Source organism: Choloepus didactylus, chromosome 2 (genome assembly GCF_015220235.1).
Source record: "Choloepus didactylus isolate mChoDid1 chromosome 2, mChoDid1.pri, whole genome shotgun sequence".
Classification (NCBI taxonomy): domain Eukaryota; kingdom Metazoa; phylum Chordata; class Mammalia; order Pilosa; family Megalonychidae; genus Choloepus; species Choloepus didactylus.
This window is the reverse complement of record NC_051308.1, coordinates 39,024,665-39,043,570: the sequence shown is the minus strand read 5'-3', so window position 1 is coordinate 39,043,570 and position 18,906 is coordinate 39,024,665. Positions and strand designations below refer to the sequence as shown.

Here is an 18,906-nt window from a genome sequence, read left to right as displayed (position 1 = left end):
TTTATCACTTCAGTGTGAAATTCCCTGATACCAGCAGGGAGTTTTTAAACACAACTGGCAACAAAAAGCATATGGCCAGAGATTCGAGTTACTGGTGGTTTTTTTTTTTTTTTTTTTTTTTAATTGTCTGCCAAGGACAATATATTTTTTTCCCTTCTTCAAAATAAACATTGCGCAGGAATGTGCCTCAGCAAATGGCTGGGGCTCTATTATATTTCATGCAGCTTTCTAAACAATTTCCAGCCCTGGGCTGGCCTGGTGTCAAACAGAAGGCAACCAACAATAGCAAAATCCCATTAAAGCTGAGAAGGTTCCTTCCTGAGGTGAGCCTGGCCAGAAATAGTCATCTTGGCTCATTCTCCAATTTGGCACCGGGGACTAATAATGCACCGTCTCCTAATGGAAATTATCTAATTTCATCCAAGAGCTCCTCTGAGAGGGCCGGGCTGACGCACTAGCAGTCAATATAACAACATTCTTCTTGAAGTGCTGAACAATGGCTCTTTGGAGAGACTGTGATAAACCACGTCACACTCTGGACAAACACGAGAGTAAAAATAGGCCTCAGGGGCATGACACAGCCACCTAATTTCTCAGGAGACAGGCCCACAGAGGAGGGTTTGCTCAGTGTGCTTGCTGGGAATACTCCATCAGATATGGTGGGAGAAGGACAGTGGAGAAAGAACGGAAAAGGGAGTTGGAGAGAGAGAAAGAAAAGATAGAACAAGATCAAGAGTTGGAAAAATTTTTTAAGAAAATAATAAAGAAAGAGAGGAGTTCATTCTCCATGTGTGGTACAAAGTATTGAGTAACTGCATGTGCTAAGTGAATATCCCTCATGCTTTGGGTGTGGTTTTCATTAATATCAAGTGGCTGTTTTTCAAATGCTTTATGCAAGAAATAGCTAGAAGGAAAAAATTCTCTGTTTAAGGATGTGTGTGTGTGTGTGTGTGTGTGTGTGTGTGTGTGTGTGTCTGTAAAATGGAGTGCTGTGAAGTATCCCAATAGCACTTTTCTAAGATAAGCAGGATCATCCTGAGGCATACACTTGGTGTCGCACCTGGTTTTCTCTTGTCTTATGTTAATTACTTGTTTCATGACAATTTAGCCCTTCTGAATTTTAAGCTCCCCCAGGGTAGGTACTGCCTGCATCTATTATAGCTATCCACAAGGAACATCAGTCAAAATTGTTTGAATGATTGACTAATTGAACTCAATAGTCTTGAAATGCCAGAAAGTCCCTCATTTGAGACATTTCAAGAAATAAAAACTGGAAATCTTAATGTTGGGTTAGCTTGCAGCTCAAATCCATGTCAACGTTGCCTCATTTCACACTTAATGACCTCTTGTTTCCTCCTTCCAACTTCCCACTTTCAAGAAGCTAAACAACGGGCTAGATCCTAGAATATGGAAGGGCTTCCCTAGAACACAGGCCCTGAGTTTGACAAAACACAAAAAATACTCTTTGGGCCTAATATGAGAATTTGCAACTCTATGCTGTTGCAAGAGAATGTATTCTAGCTGCATTCACACCACTGAAATATTCGGAGATCGATTCAAGATGGCAGCTTTGCATATGTGACTTTGCTTCTCCTAGCCATCCTCAAATCCAGATGTCGCCAGAGGTTGAAGGATGTGAATATAACATTATTTGAAATTTTAAAATTAAATTTTGAAAATCTAGTGTGAGTATTAATATGAGATAAAATGGAATTCAAGGCCAAAAGCACCAAGAGGATAAAAGAAACATTCGTATTTATTAAAAGCATAGTCCATCAAGAAGCCATTAAGCTCACATATCTAGGAGCTTCAAAATATACAGAACAAAATCAATAGAAATATAAGGAGAACCTGATAAAGATACACAAAAAAGATCAAATATGTAAAAAGTAAGAACAGTCATAGAATTTGAATAACATCAGCAAGCTTTATCTAATAGATTTATGGAAACCTTGGTATTCAACAGAGACAACACATATCATTTTCTAAAACATACAGAAATTCACAGAATTTGACCATATGTTGAGATAAAATATCAACAAGCTTTAAAATGCATGAAACCATAAATTTTAGTGCAATACAATAAAAAATATAAATTGACAAAAATGATAGCCACATACACACACATGTGTATTTCTCTCCACTTAGAAATTTTTAAATATCGTTCCAAGTTATTTAGTTAAAAAGCAAATAAATACTGCTTATCAAAACAAATGGGATATGGCCAAAGCCATATTCAAAGGAAAATCTGCAGTTTTAAAATGAGCTTTTTAGAAAATGAAAGATTAAAAAGTATTCAATTCAATAAAAATAACACTATCAAACAAAATATTAATGAAGCTAAAATAATAAAATAGAAAATTATTAATATGCATACATATTCAACCATTTTAAGAAGAAACATTATTTTTTTATTTCTTCTGAAGAATATGTTAAACTGGACATTGCCAAATATCTACTTAAAGAAAGTATTAGTAAAGATGATTTCTGATGTGTTCTGCTTAAAATCTTGCTGGATTAAATGATGTAATGCATGCAAAGCACTTGGTGTAGTGCCTGGCACAAGAATATGTACAATTTCACTGCTGTTGTTATTACCATTAAATATTTTTTTGTGACAAAGAAACCACAATGAAAATTGCTTTAATGCTTCTTTTTGAAAAATAACTTTAATTTACTCTATGGAAATCTGCTTTCAGACTACCTTTCTCTTAGTTCTATTAATGGTTGCTTCTACTCCCTTTCCCCACTCCCCAATCTGAAAAGCCGTAATCAGTTTACTACACTCTTTTATAACAGGACCCTTTTCCAAAATATATGGTCAAATAAGATGGCTATCATTCCTGTGTGTAGTTTACACTTCTCTTATCAGACTAAACATGCCCAACTGTTTATTTTTTCCTATATGAGGTGGAATCCTGGTTCTTCACGTTCTAAGTTATTTCTACAGCTTATTTTCTGTTGTCCTTTTGTGTGTGGGGGGAAATCAGGTATGGTCAGTGGAGAGTCCCTGAACCTATTTCTTCACCTGGTATTTTTTAATACATTCAGCTGGTTTCTTGGTTTGTTTTGTTTATTATTATATAATCATTATTCATCATTTTAGTAGGACTGGTGGCTTGATGAGTCATTGAAGAACTTTTTCTGAGCATCCACTGTCTGCCCGTACACGTGCTAGGCCTGGAGGATACAGAGTGAATAAGAGAGTTTCTGCCCAGAAAGGACTCATAACCAGAGAGTAGTGTGTAGGGGCGATTATAATGTAACATGCCAAGGATGTGATCGAGAGAAACACAGATTGCCCTGGGACTCCAGAGGAAAGTTCCCAGCATAGATCAAATAAAGAGTGGAAATGAGGTCAGGGAGGGCTTCTTGGAGGAGATGTCACATGAGATCAGCTTTGAAAGCAAGTAAGAGCTAGTCAAGATCATGGAGTGCAGGGTGGGGTGGAGGGTGCTCCAGACAGAGAATGCCACCATATGTGCAAGGGCAACAGAATGAGGGGAAGCTTTCAGAGGTATCATGGTTTCAGGATATCAAGCAATTGGCTCACAGAATTTCCTCACATGAACTACTGCTGAAGCAAATAGCCCTAATTTGTACTTGTGCAAGTGGCTTTTTAAAGCTGAAATGTAAGCCTCACCTTTTTAATTTAAATAACAGCTTTTTTGAGATTTTATTTACATACCATAAAATTAAGCCCCTTAAAGTGTACAATTCAGTGGTTTTTAGTATATCCACAAAATTGTTCAACCATCAATGCAATTTTATACACTTTCATCACTCCTAAAACAAAACTTGTTCCCATTGCCCTCTCCTCTCAGCCCCTGGCAACCACTAAACTACTTTCTGTCACAATGAGTTTGCCTATTCTGAACATTTCACATACATGAAATCGTACAGAATACAGTCTTTTCTGACTTGCTTCTTTCACTTAGCGCAGTGGTTTCAAAGTTTATCCATGTTGCTGTATGCATAAGTACTTCATTCCTTGTTATTACTGAATAGTGTTCCATTGTATGGATATGCCACATTTTGTTTAACTGTTCATCAGTTGATGGACATTTGGGGTGTTTCCTTTTTTTAGCAATTATGAATAATGTTTCTATGAACATTATGTACATGTATTTTGTAGACATATGTATTCAGTGCTTTGGGGTATATACATAAGAGTGGAAATACTGGGTCATATGGTAACTCAAGGTTTTACATATTGACTAACTGTCAGACTGTTTCCAAAGTGGCTGCACCATTTGACAATCCCACCGGCACTGTGTGAGGGTTCCATTTCTCCACATCTCAACACTTATTATTGTCTATTTTTTTTATTTTATTTTAACAGTTCTAGCAGGTATGAAGTGACATTTCACTATGCTTTCAATGTACATCTTCTTAATTGCTAATGATGCTGAGCATATTTTCATGTGCTTTTGGTCATATATCTTCAGAGAAATGTCTATTCAAATCCTTTGCCCATTTTTAAATTGGGTTGTTTATCTTTTAATTTTTGAGTTTTAAGAGCTCTTTAGATACTCTTGATACAAATCCCTCATCTGATATATGATTTGCAAATATTTTCTCCCATTACATGGGTTTTCTTTCACTTTGCTACAGGTGTCCTGTGAAGAACAAAAGTTTTTAGTTTTTGATGAAGTCCGATTGTCTGTTTTTCCTTTTGTTGATTGTGCCTTTGATGTCATATTTAAGAAACCATTGTTTAAGACAAGGTCACAAAGATTTACTGCTATGTTTTCTCCTAAGAGTTTTATGGTTTCTACTCCTGTATTTAGGTCAACGATCCATTTTGTTAATTTTTGTATATGGCATGAGATCAGGGACTAGCTGTCCCACGCCAATTGTGAGAATATTCTTTCCCTGATGAACTGATTTGCAACCTTGTCACAAATCTATTGATAACAAATGTAAGGGCTTATTTCTGGACTCTCAATCCTATTTCACTGATCTGTATGTCTAGCCTTATGGCAGTACCACACTGTCTTGATTACTGTAGATCTGTAGTAAGATTTGAAATCTGGATTTGTGATTCTTCCAGTTCTGTTTTGCTTTTTAAAGGCTGCTTGCTTATGAGATAATCATGTGGTTTTCTCCTTTATTCTATTAATATGGTGTATTATACTGTTTGATTTTTTATGTTGTACCAAGTTTACAGTCCTGGGACAAATCCTACTTGGTGATGGTGTATAATCCTGTGTAGATGTTACTAGATTCAGTTTACTAGTATTTGGTTGAGGATTTTTGCATCCAAATCTATAAGGGATATTGAATTGAATTCTTGTGGTGTATTTGTCTAATTTTGATAACAGTGTAATATGGGCCTCATACAATGAGTTGGGAAGTATTACTTCTTTTATTTTTTGGAAGAATTTGTGGAGGGCTGGTATTAATTCTTCTATAAACATTTAGTCAAGTTCACCAATGAAGCCATCTAGGCCTGGACTTTGGGGAAACTTTCTTTTTGATTTTTTGATTACTAATTCAACCCTTATTCATTTCATGTCTATTCAAATTTTCTGTTTCCCCCTCACTCAATTTTGGTAGTTAATGTCTTTCTTGGAATCCATCCATTTCATCTAGGTTATCTAATTTGTTGACATACAAGTGTTTCAGAGTTTCTTTATAATCCTTTTATTTCTGTAGATAGGTAGTAATATCCCTCTATCAATTCTGATTTTGGTGATTTGAGTCTTACTCTTTTTTCTTGGTCATTCTAGCTAAAGGTTTGTCAATTTTTTCCAACCTTTTCAAGGTAAAACTTTTTGGTTTGGTTGATTTTCTCTTTTATTTTTCTCTTCTCTTATTTATTTCTGCTCTGATCCTTATTATTTCCTTGCTTCTGCTTGCTTTGGATTTGGTTGCTCTTCTTTTTCCAGTGTCTTAAGGTGGATGCTTTGATATTTTTCTTTTTTTTTTTCCTTTTTTAAAAAATATTGGCTTTTACATGTATAAATTTCCCTCTAAGCACTGCTTTAGCTGCATCCCACAAATTTTTGGTATTTTGTGTTTTCATTTTCTCTCATCTCAAACTATTTTCTAATTCCCCTGTGATTACTTCCCTGACCTATTTCTTAATCAGAAGTGCTTTTTTAATTTCTACATGTTAGAATTTTCCAAAGTTCTTCAGGTACTGATTTCTAATTTAATTCCATTGTGGTTGGAAACATTATTACTTATTACTTCAATCCTTTCAATTTATTGGGACTTGTTTTATTGCCTATCATGTGGTTTATCCTGGAGAATTTGTTCAGATCTTCTCTTTTCTTCTTGACCTTCAGTCTAGTTGTTCTACCCTTTGTTGAGAGTGGGTATGGATGTCTCCAACTATTACTATTGAACTGTCTATTTGTCCCTTCTATTCAGTCAGTTTTTGCTTCATGCATTTTAGGGCTCTGCTGTTAAGTTCATTTATGATTATAATTGTTGTGTCTTCTTGATGGATTGGCCCTTTTATGGTTATAAAATGTCATTTTTGTCTCTAGTAACAATTTTTGTCTTAAAGTCTATTATGTCTGGTATTAGTATACCACCACATCTCTCTTTTGGTTACTGTTTGCCTGATATATCTTTTTCCATCTTTTTACTTTTAATCTCTTTGTATCTTTGAATCTAAAGCATGTCTCTTATAAATGGCACAGTTGAATCCTGTTTTTAAACTTAATTTTAACACTCTACCCACCAAGCAAAAACTCCCTTTTACCCCTCCCCACACCCCCTGGTAACTTTTAAGCCATTTTCTGTCTCTGAGAATTTGCTATTTCTAGATGGCTCATGTAAGTGACATCATACAGTATTTTTCTTTACATGCTTGCATATTTCATGCAGCATAATGTTTTCAAGGTTCATCCGTGTTACATGTCTCAGAACTTCATTGCTTCTTATAGCCAAGTAATATTCCATTGTGTGTATGCACCACATTTCATTTATTCATTTGTTGATGAACACTTGGGTTTTCACCTTTTGGCTGTTATGAATAATGCTACTATGAACATTGGTGTACAAATATCCATTTGAGATTCTGTTTTCACTCTCTTTAGACATAAAACCAGGAGTAGAATTTCTAGAGATTCTGTTTTCACTCTCTTTAGACATAAAACCAGGAGTAGAATTTCTAGATCATATGGTAATTCTACATTTAAACATTTTAGGAATTGCCATATTGCTGTCCACGGTGCTGCACCATGTTACATTCCCACCAACAAGGCACTAGAGTTCCTATTTCCCTATTTCTCCACATCCTCTCCAACACTTGTTATTTTCCATTTTTAAATAATAGCCATCCTAGTGGGTGTGAAATGGTATCTGATTGTGGTTTAGATTTGCATTTCTCTAAAGGCTAATGATGTTGAGCATCTTTTCATATGCGTATTGGCCATTTGTATACTCTCTTTGGAAAAATGTCTGTTCAAGTCCTTTGCCCATCTTTTAATTGGTTGTTTGTCTTTTGAGAAAGTTCTTTACATATTTTTGATATATGGTTTGTTAATATAGTCTCCCATTCTGTAGGCTGTCTTTTCCTTTTCTTGATAAGTCCTCTGATGCTCCAAAGTTTTTAATTTTGATGAAGCTGAATTTATTGATTCCTTCTTTTGTTGTTCGTGCTTTGGGTTTCATATCTGAGTATCCATTGCCAAACCCAGATCATGAAGATTTCACCCTATGTTATTTTCTGGGAATTTTATTGGTTTGACTATTAAATTTGAGTCCTCAATCCATTTTGAGTTTTGTGGGGTTTTTTGTTTTTTTGGGTTTTTTTTGTATATGGTGTAAGGTAGGGGTCCATTTTTATTCTTTTACATGTGGATATTCAGTTTCCCAAACCCATTTGTTGAAGAGACTATTTCTCCATTGCATGTACTGGCACCTTGTCAAAATCAATTGTCCATAGATGTGTAAATCTGTTACTGGACTTTCAATTCTATTCCTTTGTTCTATTTGTCTACCCTTATGCTTTCTCATATTTTCAAATTGGGAGGTGTGAGCCTTCCAACTTTATTCTTCTTCTTCAAAATTGTTTTGGCTATTCTGGACCCCTTGTAGTTGCATATGAATCTGAGGATTGGCTTTTCTGTGTTTGAAAAAGGGGCTTCCAGAGTTTTGATAGAGATTGCATTGAATCTGTAGATCACTTTGGATAGTACTGACATGTTAACACTGTTACATTTTCCAACCCAGGAATATGGGTTGTCTTGCCATTTATTTAGGTCTTCTTTCATTTCTTGCAGCAATATTATGTAGTTTTTAATGTACAAATTTAATCTCCTTGGTTGAATGTATTCCTAGATATTGTATTCTTTTAGATGCTTTTGTAAATAGAAGTGTTTTCTTCATTTCCATTTTAAGTTGTTCATTGCTAGTGTATAAAAACATAACTGATTTTTCCTGTTAAGCTCATACCCTGAAACTTTTCTGAATTTATTTGTGAGCTCTAATAGTTTTCTTGTGGATTCTTGGATATTTTCTATACAAAGGATCATGTCCTGCAAATAGAGATGGTTTTACTTCTTTCTTTCCAAATTGGATGCCTTTTCTTTCTTTTTCAAGACTAATTGTTCTGGCTAGAACTTTTGGTACAATATTGAGCAGTAGCAGTGAAAGTGAGCATCCGTATTTGGTTTCTGATCTTAGGGTGGAAACTTTCAGTCTTTCACTATTGAGTATGATGTTAGCTGTAGGTTTTTCATAAATGGACTTTATCATGTTGAGGAACTTACCTTCTATTCCCAGTTTTTAAAAATGTGCTTATCAAGAAAGGATGCTGAATTTTTTCCAATGCCTTTTTGGTGTCTATTGAGAAAATCATGTGATTCACCTCCCCCTGCCCCCAATCATTCTATTTATGTAGAGGACCACATTGATTGATTTTCATATGTAGAACCACCCTTGCATTCTTGGGATAAACCCCACTTGGTCATAGTGTATAAACTTTTAAATATGCTTTTGGATTTTGTTGAGGATTTTTGAATCTATATTTATAAAGGAAATTGATCTATAATTTTCTTTTCTTGTGAAATCTTTATCAGGCTTTGGTATCAGGACATTACTACCTTCATGGAATGCATTAAAAATGTTCTCTCCACTTAAGCTCTTTGGAAGAGTTTGAGACAGATTGTTGTTAAATTTTCTTTAAATATTTGGTAGAACTCACTAGTGATGCCATATGTTCCTAGACTTTTCTTTGGTAGAAATTTTTTGGTTATGATTTAATCTTTGTACTTGTTATAGTTCTGTTGAGGGTTTCTATTTCTTCTTGTGCCAATTTGTGTATTCCTAGGAATTTATCTGTTTCATCAAGTTTATCTAATTTATTGGTGTACAATTGTTCATAATAACCTCTTATAGTCCTTTTTTATTTCTGTAAGGTCACTAGAAATGTCACCATTTTCATTTCTTATTTTACTTATTTTCATCTTTTCTTCTTTTTCATTTCTTATTTTACTTATTTCCATCTTTTCTCTATTTTTCTTTGTCAGCCTAGCTAAAGGTCTGTCAATTTTATTGATTTCTTCAAAGAACCAACTTTTGGTTTTTGTTGATTCTCTCATGTTTTTATAATCTGTATTTCATTTGTCTCCTCTCTAATCTGAATTATTTCCTTCCTTCTGTTAACTTTGGTCTTAATTTGCTCTTTTTCTATATCTTCAAGAGGTCAAATTAAGTTATTGATTTTAGATCTTTCTTCTTTTTTAATATAGTCATTCATAGCTATAAATTTCTCTCTGAGCTCTGCCTTTGGTGTATTCCATAAGTTTTGGCATGTTGTTTATGGTTACATTGAGTTATGTATCCCAGAAAGAAAACACATTCTTGATCTTAACCCTATTCCTGTGGAGGTAAATTCATTGTCATAGGACATTTTGAAGATGTTATTTTTAGTTAAGGTGTGACCAACTGAATCAGGTGGGTTTTAATCCTAACACTGGAGGCATTACCAAGAGAAATACACAGGGAGGAGGAAGAATCCATGTGACAAGAAAGCCAAGGGACCCAAGGATTTCCAGCCAATAAGAATGCTACTGACCTGAGGAAGAAGTTAGGTTTCCAGCCTCTGAGCCCATGACACAGTAAATTCCCATTGTTTAAGCCAATCCATTGTGTGGTATTTGTAATAGCATCCTGGAAACTAAGGCATTGTGTTTTCATTTTCATTCACCTCTAAGTATTTTCTAATTTCCCTTGTGATTTATTCTTTGATCATTTGTTGTTTGAATGAGTTTTTAAATTTCTACGTATTTGTAAATTTTCCAGTTTTCCTCCTGTTGTGGATTTCTAGCTTCATTCCATTGTGGTTTGAGAAGTTACTTTATATGACTTCAATATTTTTAAATTTATCAGGACCTGTCTTATGCTCTTAAATATGGTATATTCTGGAGAATAATCCATATGCACTTGTAAAGAATGCATATTTTGTTGTTGTTGTTGGGTGGAGTAATCTATATATGACTGTTGACCTAGTTGGCTTGTACTATGTCAAGTCCTCTATTTCCTTGTTGATCTTCTATCTAGATGCTCTATCCAGTATTAAAAGCAGTACATTGAAACCTCTAACTATTATTGTAGATGTGGAGGTTTGAAGCTGTATGTACCCCAGAAAAACATGTTCTTAAATCTAATCCATTCCTGTGGGTGTGAACCCATTGTAAGTAGGACCTTTTGATGAGGCTGCTTCAGTTAAGGTGTGACCCACCTCATTCCGGATGGGTCTTAATCCTATTTCTGGAGTCCTTTATAAACAGAATGAATCTATCTATGTATCTGTGTATCTATGTATCTATCTATCTATCTATATATATATATATTTATGTATTCAAAGAAGCTACAGAAGCAAGAAGACAAAAGTCTCAAAACTCAGTAGAGAAGGGAGAGACCAGCAGACACTGCCATGAGCCTTGCCAGATGACAGAGGAGCCAAGGATCATTGGCAGCCAGTCTTTGGGAAGAAAGCATCACCATGATGACGCCTTGATTTGGACATTTTCCCAGACTTTAACCATGAGTGAATAAATTCCCCTTGTTTAAGCAGAACCATTTCATGCTATTTTCTGGAGTAGCCTAGGAAATTAAAACAGTAGGACTGCCTATTTCTCCCTTCAATCCTGTTAATGTTTGCTTCGTATACTTTGGAGTCTATATGTTAAGTGCATATATATTTATAATTATTTTATCTTCTTGTTGAGTTGACCCTTTTATCAATAAATAATGTCCTTCTTTGTCTCTTTTAGTAGTTTTTGACTTAAAAGTCTATTTTTTTTTCTGATATTATGATAGCCACCTCCACTGTCTTTCGATTGCTCTTGCGTACAATATTTTTTTCATCCTTTCACTTTCAACCTATTTATGTCTTCGAATCCAAGATGAGCATATTTATAACAGCTGATCTAAAGTCTTTGTCTAGTAAGTACAATATCTGGATTTCCTTTGGGACAGTTTCTATGACTCCATTCTTGTGCTTGACTATGAGATATACTTTCCTGTTTCTTTGCATGTCTTGTAATTGCTTTTTTAAACTGGACATTTTAAATCATATAATGTAGTAACTCTGGAAATCAAATTCCACACACACATTAGTGTTTGTTTAGTGACTTTCCTTAACTAATCTGTAGAGAATCTATTCTTTATTATGTGTAGCCACAAAAGTCTCAGTGAGCTTAATTGTCAACTAATGATAATACGGCTTGCACCAATATGTCTCTCAGCCTTTGCCAAAAGACTGTGTATATATGTTGGAGCACATTTTTAATGCTTGTTTACAAGTATACCTTAGCCTTTACTTCCTGAAGTTGCAGAGCCTCAAACCAAGAGAGCGAGAGATTAGCGCCTCCTCAGGTTTTCTTGGACATGTGCACAACCCTACATAAGCGTATGGCGTTCTGGATTCCCGGGACTATGCCAAAGCTTTTCAAAGCCCCCTATGGACTTTTCATTTCCCATATTCTCATGTTAAGTTTTTTGGTCAGATTCTTATTTGCCTCAACTGTTATCACCGTTTCAGGCAGCTGTGATGTTGAACAATTGTTACTGATTGTTTTGACAAATGTCCCAAGGAAAAGGCTCTGCTCACTAAATGAGATCTGAGAAAGGTCTATATAGATCAGCCACAAGAGTAGGGATTTCCAGAAACCTGCCAGAGAGGTCAAATAGTGAACAACTCTGGGAATGGAGCTTTTGGGGAGCTCCAAACCTATTCTTCTCACCCAAGTACCTGATGCTGGTTTTCTTGGGTGTGTGTTGAGTATGAAGCTGTTTATTTTCAAGGCTACTGTAGAGAAGGAAAGAGGAAGAGTATAGAAACAGGGCAAATTAAAACACAACACTTGCTTTTCTTATCAAGATTCAGCCATTTGTTTGAATAAACACTTTTCAGACTCCTGCAAGCTTTTTGTTAATTTTTAGAGTTTGAAGAATTGATTTTGACAATTTCTTCTAGTGTTCTGGTTGCTTTTATAGAGAGGTGGATTTTCAGAAGCCCTTGCATCATAATTCTGTCCTTTCTTCTTTTTATCTATCGGTTTTGTTCCATCATTCTTCATAGCTTTGTTGCACAGTATGTTTGGTAAGGTGCTTTCAATATGACCACCTAAATCACAGATACCAGTGTTAATCAGGACTGGGGAAAAATGATCACTGGCATGTTCCTCAACCAACCCCTCCATGTCCATGTTAATTACTGGGTTCAATCAGCTACATCACCAAGTCCACATTTCATCTTGTTTTAAAGTGTATTATACAGCCTCTGTCTAATGTTTTGCTTATATCAAATGAAGTTTTTCCGTGCTGTTCCTCTTAATTTTTATCCCCTTATCCAGTTTTATTTTTCTCAACAGCATTTATCATTATTAATATATGATTTATCCATTTATTTTTTGCCTGCCTCATCAATAGAATATATATTATTTGAAAGCAAGGCTTTATCAGTTTTGTTCTTCTAGATTGCCAATATCTAAAAGAATTCCTGGCATATAGTTCTTGGCTCAATAAATATGTGTTGAATGAAATGAATGAATTACTCTATCAACTTAAGAAGCCTTTCAGAGAAAAGAAATGTTATTAGTTTGGTATGACTTTTTCATAGAAATCTACATTGCTTCGCTGAAATTCTACATGCTTTTCAGATAGTAGACGTATTATCTGCTTAATACTTCATTCCAGAATTTTTTCAGGGAATAATATCATACTTACTAGTCTGATGTTTAAAACCCATTTAAAATTTGGTCTTTTTCTTTTTTTCTAGGTTTTTGTACCCTTCCCATTCCTCACAAATTGTCAAAGATATTGTTAACAATGACTTTAAGATCTTAGCGGGATGCTTTCTAGTACTATGGAATAAAATGAAGCTGAGCTTAAGGAACTGAACTAAAGCAAACTTTTTTTTAGTACCTTCAAGGAAGAGGAGATAGAAGAGGAGTATTTTGGATTGGAACTCCAAACTTACATTATTTGTTATATGAGTGATTTGCAATTTGAAAACCATTCCCCTTGAAAGAGAAGACTTAAGCATAATTAGACTTGAATCACTGACTTTGTCATCAACTATCACACCATTTTCACTGAAGCCTGGTGCTTCTTCATCCATCTCTTTTTGGACATAGATTTAAATGCCCTGTTTGTTGACAATCTCATATTTTCAAGCTCTGATTTCATTGTGGGTTCTAGCCATTCTGAAACTACACTTAGAGCTTCTTACCACTCTTTTGGACTGGGCTTGGTAAATTCCAGCTTTGGTACATGGTTTTGTGTGTGTGTGTGTGTGTGTGCTTTTTGTTTGTTTGTTTGTTTAAATGGGAGCCTGATGAATACCCCCTGCACAGCCATGTTGCCTTCTTCAGATGCCTCCCCTTCTTATTCCACTAGGATTATGTGTGCTTGTTATGTCTGGAGTTTGGTTTTAGAATCTTCCATCCCCTTGGAGACATATTCTGTTACAGTCTCTGTCCACAGGATTAAAATTACCTGTTCATATGATAATTCTATAAACACCCAAATTTTCTCTAGTTCTTAGGTAATGTTCAAATGAACAAAAGTATTGAGGTATTTCTGCTTCAAACAAACAAAACAGCTCTCATAATGGAACCTTTATGTTGTGAGCTTTGCAAAGAGGAATTTCTTCGAAACAGTTCAGTAAAGAAAAGAACATTGCAACCAAATTTACTAAACAATTATATTACACATATTAAACATTTCAAAACAAACTATATAATGATGAGTTGAGACTACAAATGTCTACTTATCATAGAATTAGCCATAGAGTTTTGGTTGGGGGTAAGTTAAGTGTCACGGCCCCATCCCCTTTTTAACACTTTGTGACACGTTCAGCCTTGAGAGATTTAACTGGGAAGAGCTGAAACCCAAACTAAGCAGAGTAAAGAGTTAGCTGCCCAGAAACCTGGGTAAGCAGGTAGACACAGCAGACTGTTGCTACACACACAAGCTGTGAACTCAGACTATCAGTGGTAGCACAGGAAAGCAGATGGCACTGGAGAGGTCTAATAAGGAGTGAGGACATTGTCCTAAAAGTGCAGGGAGCATAATAATGGCTATTAGGAGGCCATCACCCAATGTGCAGCCACACCTTGTGCTCTCAGGGGGAGTTTAGGGACAGAGCCAGAGCAAGGCAAGGCAAATCACAAACTGGGAGAAAGCGAATATGACAGAGTCATGACATACCTTTGATATATAAAAGTTCACAGCTATTAATAAAAAAATATATCAAAATACTATCAGAATAGGGAGGTGGGGCAAGATGGCAGCATAGAGAGGAGTGGAAGCTAAGTAGTCCCCCTGGAACAACTACAAAAAACCAGAAACAACTAGTAAATAATCCAGAATAACTGCGGGGGGACAAACGAGACCATCCACTCATCATACACCAACCTGAATTGGGAGGAATGCCCGAGAATACAGCATAAAATCTGTAAGTAAAATCTGCGGATCCAAGTCGTGAGACACCCTCCCCCATAGCCCGAGCTGCAAAGCCTCCTGGTGCCAGAGAGAAGCTCTCTCCCAGCAAGTAAATATAGCTCAGCTGAGCTCCAACTGGGGTTTTAAGTAGTGAGTGTAAACTGCTCACTACAGGTACGCATCCCCAAAAAACAGACAGAGGCTTTGGGTGACGACTGACCTTGGAGAGCTGGAGGGTCGCCTTGGACTGGGTCTGAAGGAGACTATCTGTTTCTTTTTCGGCTCAGTGGAGAAAGCCCCAGTCATTTCCAGTTTCCAGGGCTGTGACTCGGGGAAGGGTGGAGACAGCACAAGCAGAGAGCAAGACCATTGAAATGCTAACGGCCTCCACCTGGGGGGTCTGTCTACTCTAGGAGGAAAGGGGTGGGGCCCTTTCCATTCAGAACCAGACCCCAGAGCCTGGGGGAACATGGCCATACCTCCTCACACCAGTCAAGAATTATAGGCTAACAGGCATCACCTGCTGGGCAGAAAAGCACAGTGACCTGAGGCATCAAAGGGTGGAGCAATTTTCTAAGACACACCCGCAGGGAAACCAGATACTGAATACTTTTTCCCTCTGGGACCTGAGCCTGTTCTGGTCTGGGAAAACCTGATTTGGATAACCAAGAAAACCATGCCTAGACAACAGAAAATTACAACCTACACTAAGAAAAAAAAAGTTATGGCACAGTCAAAGGAACAAACATACACTTCAACTGAGATACAGGAATTTAAACTAATGCTAAATCAAATAAAAAAGTTTAGAGAAGATATTGCAAAAGAGATAGAGGCTGTAAAGGAAACACTGGGCATATATACGGCAGAAATCAAAAGTTCAAAAAAACAACTAGTAGAATCTATGGAAATGAAAGGCACAACACAAGAGATGAAAGACACAATGGAAACATACAACAGCAGATCTCAAGAGGCAGAAGAAAACACTCAGGAACTGGAGAACAAAACACCTGAAAGCCTACACGCAAAGGAGCAGATGGAGAAAAGAATGAAAAAATATGAGCAACGTCTCCAGGAACTTAAGGACGAAACAAAGTACAAGAGTGTACATATCATTTGTGTCCCAGAAGGAGAAGAGAAGGGAAAAGGGGCAGAAGCAATAATAGAGGAAATAATTAATGAAAATTTCCCATCTCTTATGAAAGACTTAAAATTACAGATCCCAGAAGCGCAGCGTACTCCAAACAGAAGAGATATGAATAGGCCTACGCCAAGACACTTAATAATCAGATTATCAAATGTCAAAGACAAAGAGAGAATCCTGAAAGCAGCAAGAGAAAAGTGATCCATTACATACAAAGGATGCTTAATAAGACTATGTGCGGATCTCTCAGCAGAAACCATGGAGGCAAGAAGGAAGTGGTGTGATATATTTAAGATACTGAAAGAGAAAAACCGCCAACCAAGAATCCTATATCCAGCAAAGCTGTCCTTCAAATATGAGGGAGAGCTCAAAATATTTTCTGACAAACAGACAATGAGAGACTTTGTGAACAAGACACCTGCCCTACAGGAAATACTAAAGGGAGCACTACAGGGTGATAGAAGACAGGAGTGCGTGGTTTGGAACACAATTTTGGGAGATGGTAGCACAACAATGTAAGTACACTGAACAACGGTAACTATGAATACGGTTGAGAGAGGAAGGTGGGGAGCATGTGAGACACCACAAGAAAGGAGGAAAGATAAAGACTGGGACTGTGTAACTTGGTGAAATCTAGAGTATTCAACAATTGTGATAAAATGTACAAATATGTTCTTTTATGAGGGAGAACAAGTAAATGTCAACCTTGCAAGGTGTTAAAAATGGGGAAGCATTGGGGGAGGGATGCAATCAGCATAAACTAGAGACTGTAACTAATAAAAAAAAAAAGAATGTAAAAAAAAAATGCTATCAGAATAAAAATAAGTGAAGACCAAGAAAGGACAATTTAGATAAAATGAAACCAAATAGAACTAAAGCCATGTGAAAATGTCATTCTTATCAAAACTCACATATGGAATTAAAATGGTGACCTTGAGAAACATTTTAGCCTAATAAGGCTTGTTATTTATTACACAGCATAAGAAATTATTACACCTTAAGTTCAAGGCAAACCCCAAGTAGATTCTGGGCACCTATAGAAAGAAAACCAGATCTGACTTTCATTAATTACATTTTATTATCTAATGAATGACCTCTCCAAATTGAAAAACATACTAAGCTCTATAAATTGATTGCTCTGTCTCCACTGATTAAGTTCTGTGTAACCATTTTTTCCTCATTCTCAGCTTTGTGGACTGTACTTAAAATTTCTTCCAGGAAATGCTAGGAGTTCGTTTAAATATTGAATATGTATCAGTAAAATAATAGAGCAGGTAAGAGGAGCACAGCTTTCTCTCCCACTGTGTTGCTCTCCCAGTACACTCATTTAGAAGTTGAAATCACACACCATTGGCCCTGGTTATGATGCAGAACTAATGGCACCTGGGCCTTTTGCATTTCATAAATATCTTCTACTAGGAACTGAGAATCATGGACTTTATAAAATATAGGGGCAGGAGAGAGCCTTTGAGATCATCTAATATCCCATTACCCTCAATTTTCAAATAAAGGACTGAGGCCTACAGCATTATGTAGAATTTGGATTCAAAGCCATGGCCAAAGTGCTTTAATGACTTCATCTATATTTTCCTTTTAAACTATCTAGTACATTTCATCTTCTTGAAATATTCAAGAAAGAGCACCTGTAAGAAATAGGGTGAAGACTTTTTCTCAAACAGTGTCACATATGGAATGGAATCAGAAAAGTGACATGTGAGGAAAGTGGCAAACAAGAATGAAAGAGTTTCTATAGAATTTTAGAAAAGAAGTCATGGAACATGTAACAGGTATGGTACTGATCAAGGTGATTTTTCATAGCAGAAGTGTGCTCTGTTTGGCTTGCAAAAGCAATGTTGGATGTAGATTTGGGAGCATAGAATTATTTCAGAAGAGATGACAGAATGAGCAAAACATTAACATGCATTTTGGTTATCAGTCAACTGATAAATGTTAATTGTGCCCAGTGCTGTTTACTTTTTACTACTTGTCTGGTGCTGTTTTGAGGCAATAGAATGGTGATCCTGCAGATAAAGTCTTGTTCTCATGGGCTTTAGAGTCTAGTGGGGATAGACAGATAGTAAACCTGTGTACAGTAAATAAGGTAGTTTAAGGTATTTATAAATGCTGTGGAAAAAATAAAATAGAGCAGGGTTATAGAGAGTGAGAAGTGGATTTCAGGGATGGCCTCCTTGATGGTGCAAAACTCTAGGGAAGGGTGTACAGAGAAGGAGGAGCAAGTGCAAATCACTGAGCTTAGCATGTTGCAAGGACAGAAAGAAGGCCTGAAGCATAACCAATGAGAGGGAAAATGAAGGGAGATGAAGTCAGACGGCCAGATTCTGTGTGCCAAAGGATCCCCAGGCAGGAGGGAGTGGAACAGAAAACAGATTTGATTGGGTAGAAGGAGAGGGGCTGAGTCAGTAGAGATGGAGGATTCCAATACAATGGGCCAGAGAAGTTTCTTGAACAGGGTACTACTCAAAGGCAATGGTGTCTGAGAGAGAAAATTCCAGTCCACTATTTATAGAAAAAAAAAAATAAAGAGAGAGAGGCTAGGGAAGAAATGGGCAAGGAGTCTAGTGGGCAGAAAAGCAGACTTTTCTGTTCACCACTTATAGACTGTGACTGTAGGCAAGTTACTTAACTATTCTAAGCCTCCATCTCTCCAAGTAAAATGGAAATACTAATAATAACTATTTCCTAGGCCATGTTTTTAGAATCAAACGAAATAATGTTTGTAGAGTGTTTAGCAGAGTGCTTGGGCCTAGCACTCACTGTTATTATCTGTCTGAGCATGAAGTAATAAGATTCTGAACCAGAGAGATAAGCAGTAGGTTTGGAGAATCCTAAGA

At 36.4% G+C, this 18,906-nt stretch overlaps 1 protein-coding gene across 2 annotated transcripts in view; it reads left to right on the top strand.

Moving 5' to 3' along the window:
* MTARC1 (mitochondrial amidoxime reducing component 1) overlaps positions 1–14,204 on the top strand; it is a 65,096-nt gene extending 50,892 nt beyond the window's left edge. The window contains exon 8 of one of the 2 annotated variants that reach the window (XM_037823433.1): positions 13,247–14,204. The gene's annotated coding sequence lies outside the window, so the exon portion shown is untranslated. Of the gene's footprint in view, positions 1–10,828; positions 11,173–13,246 lie in introns of those variants that run through there. The other variant, XM_037823436.1, reaches the window with a different exon arrangement.
* The last annotated feature ends 4,702 nt before the right edge of the window (positions 14,205–18,906 follow it).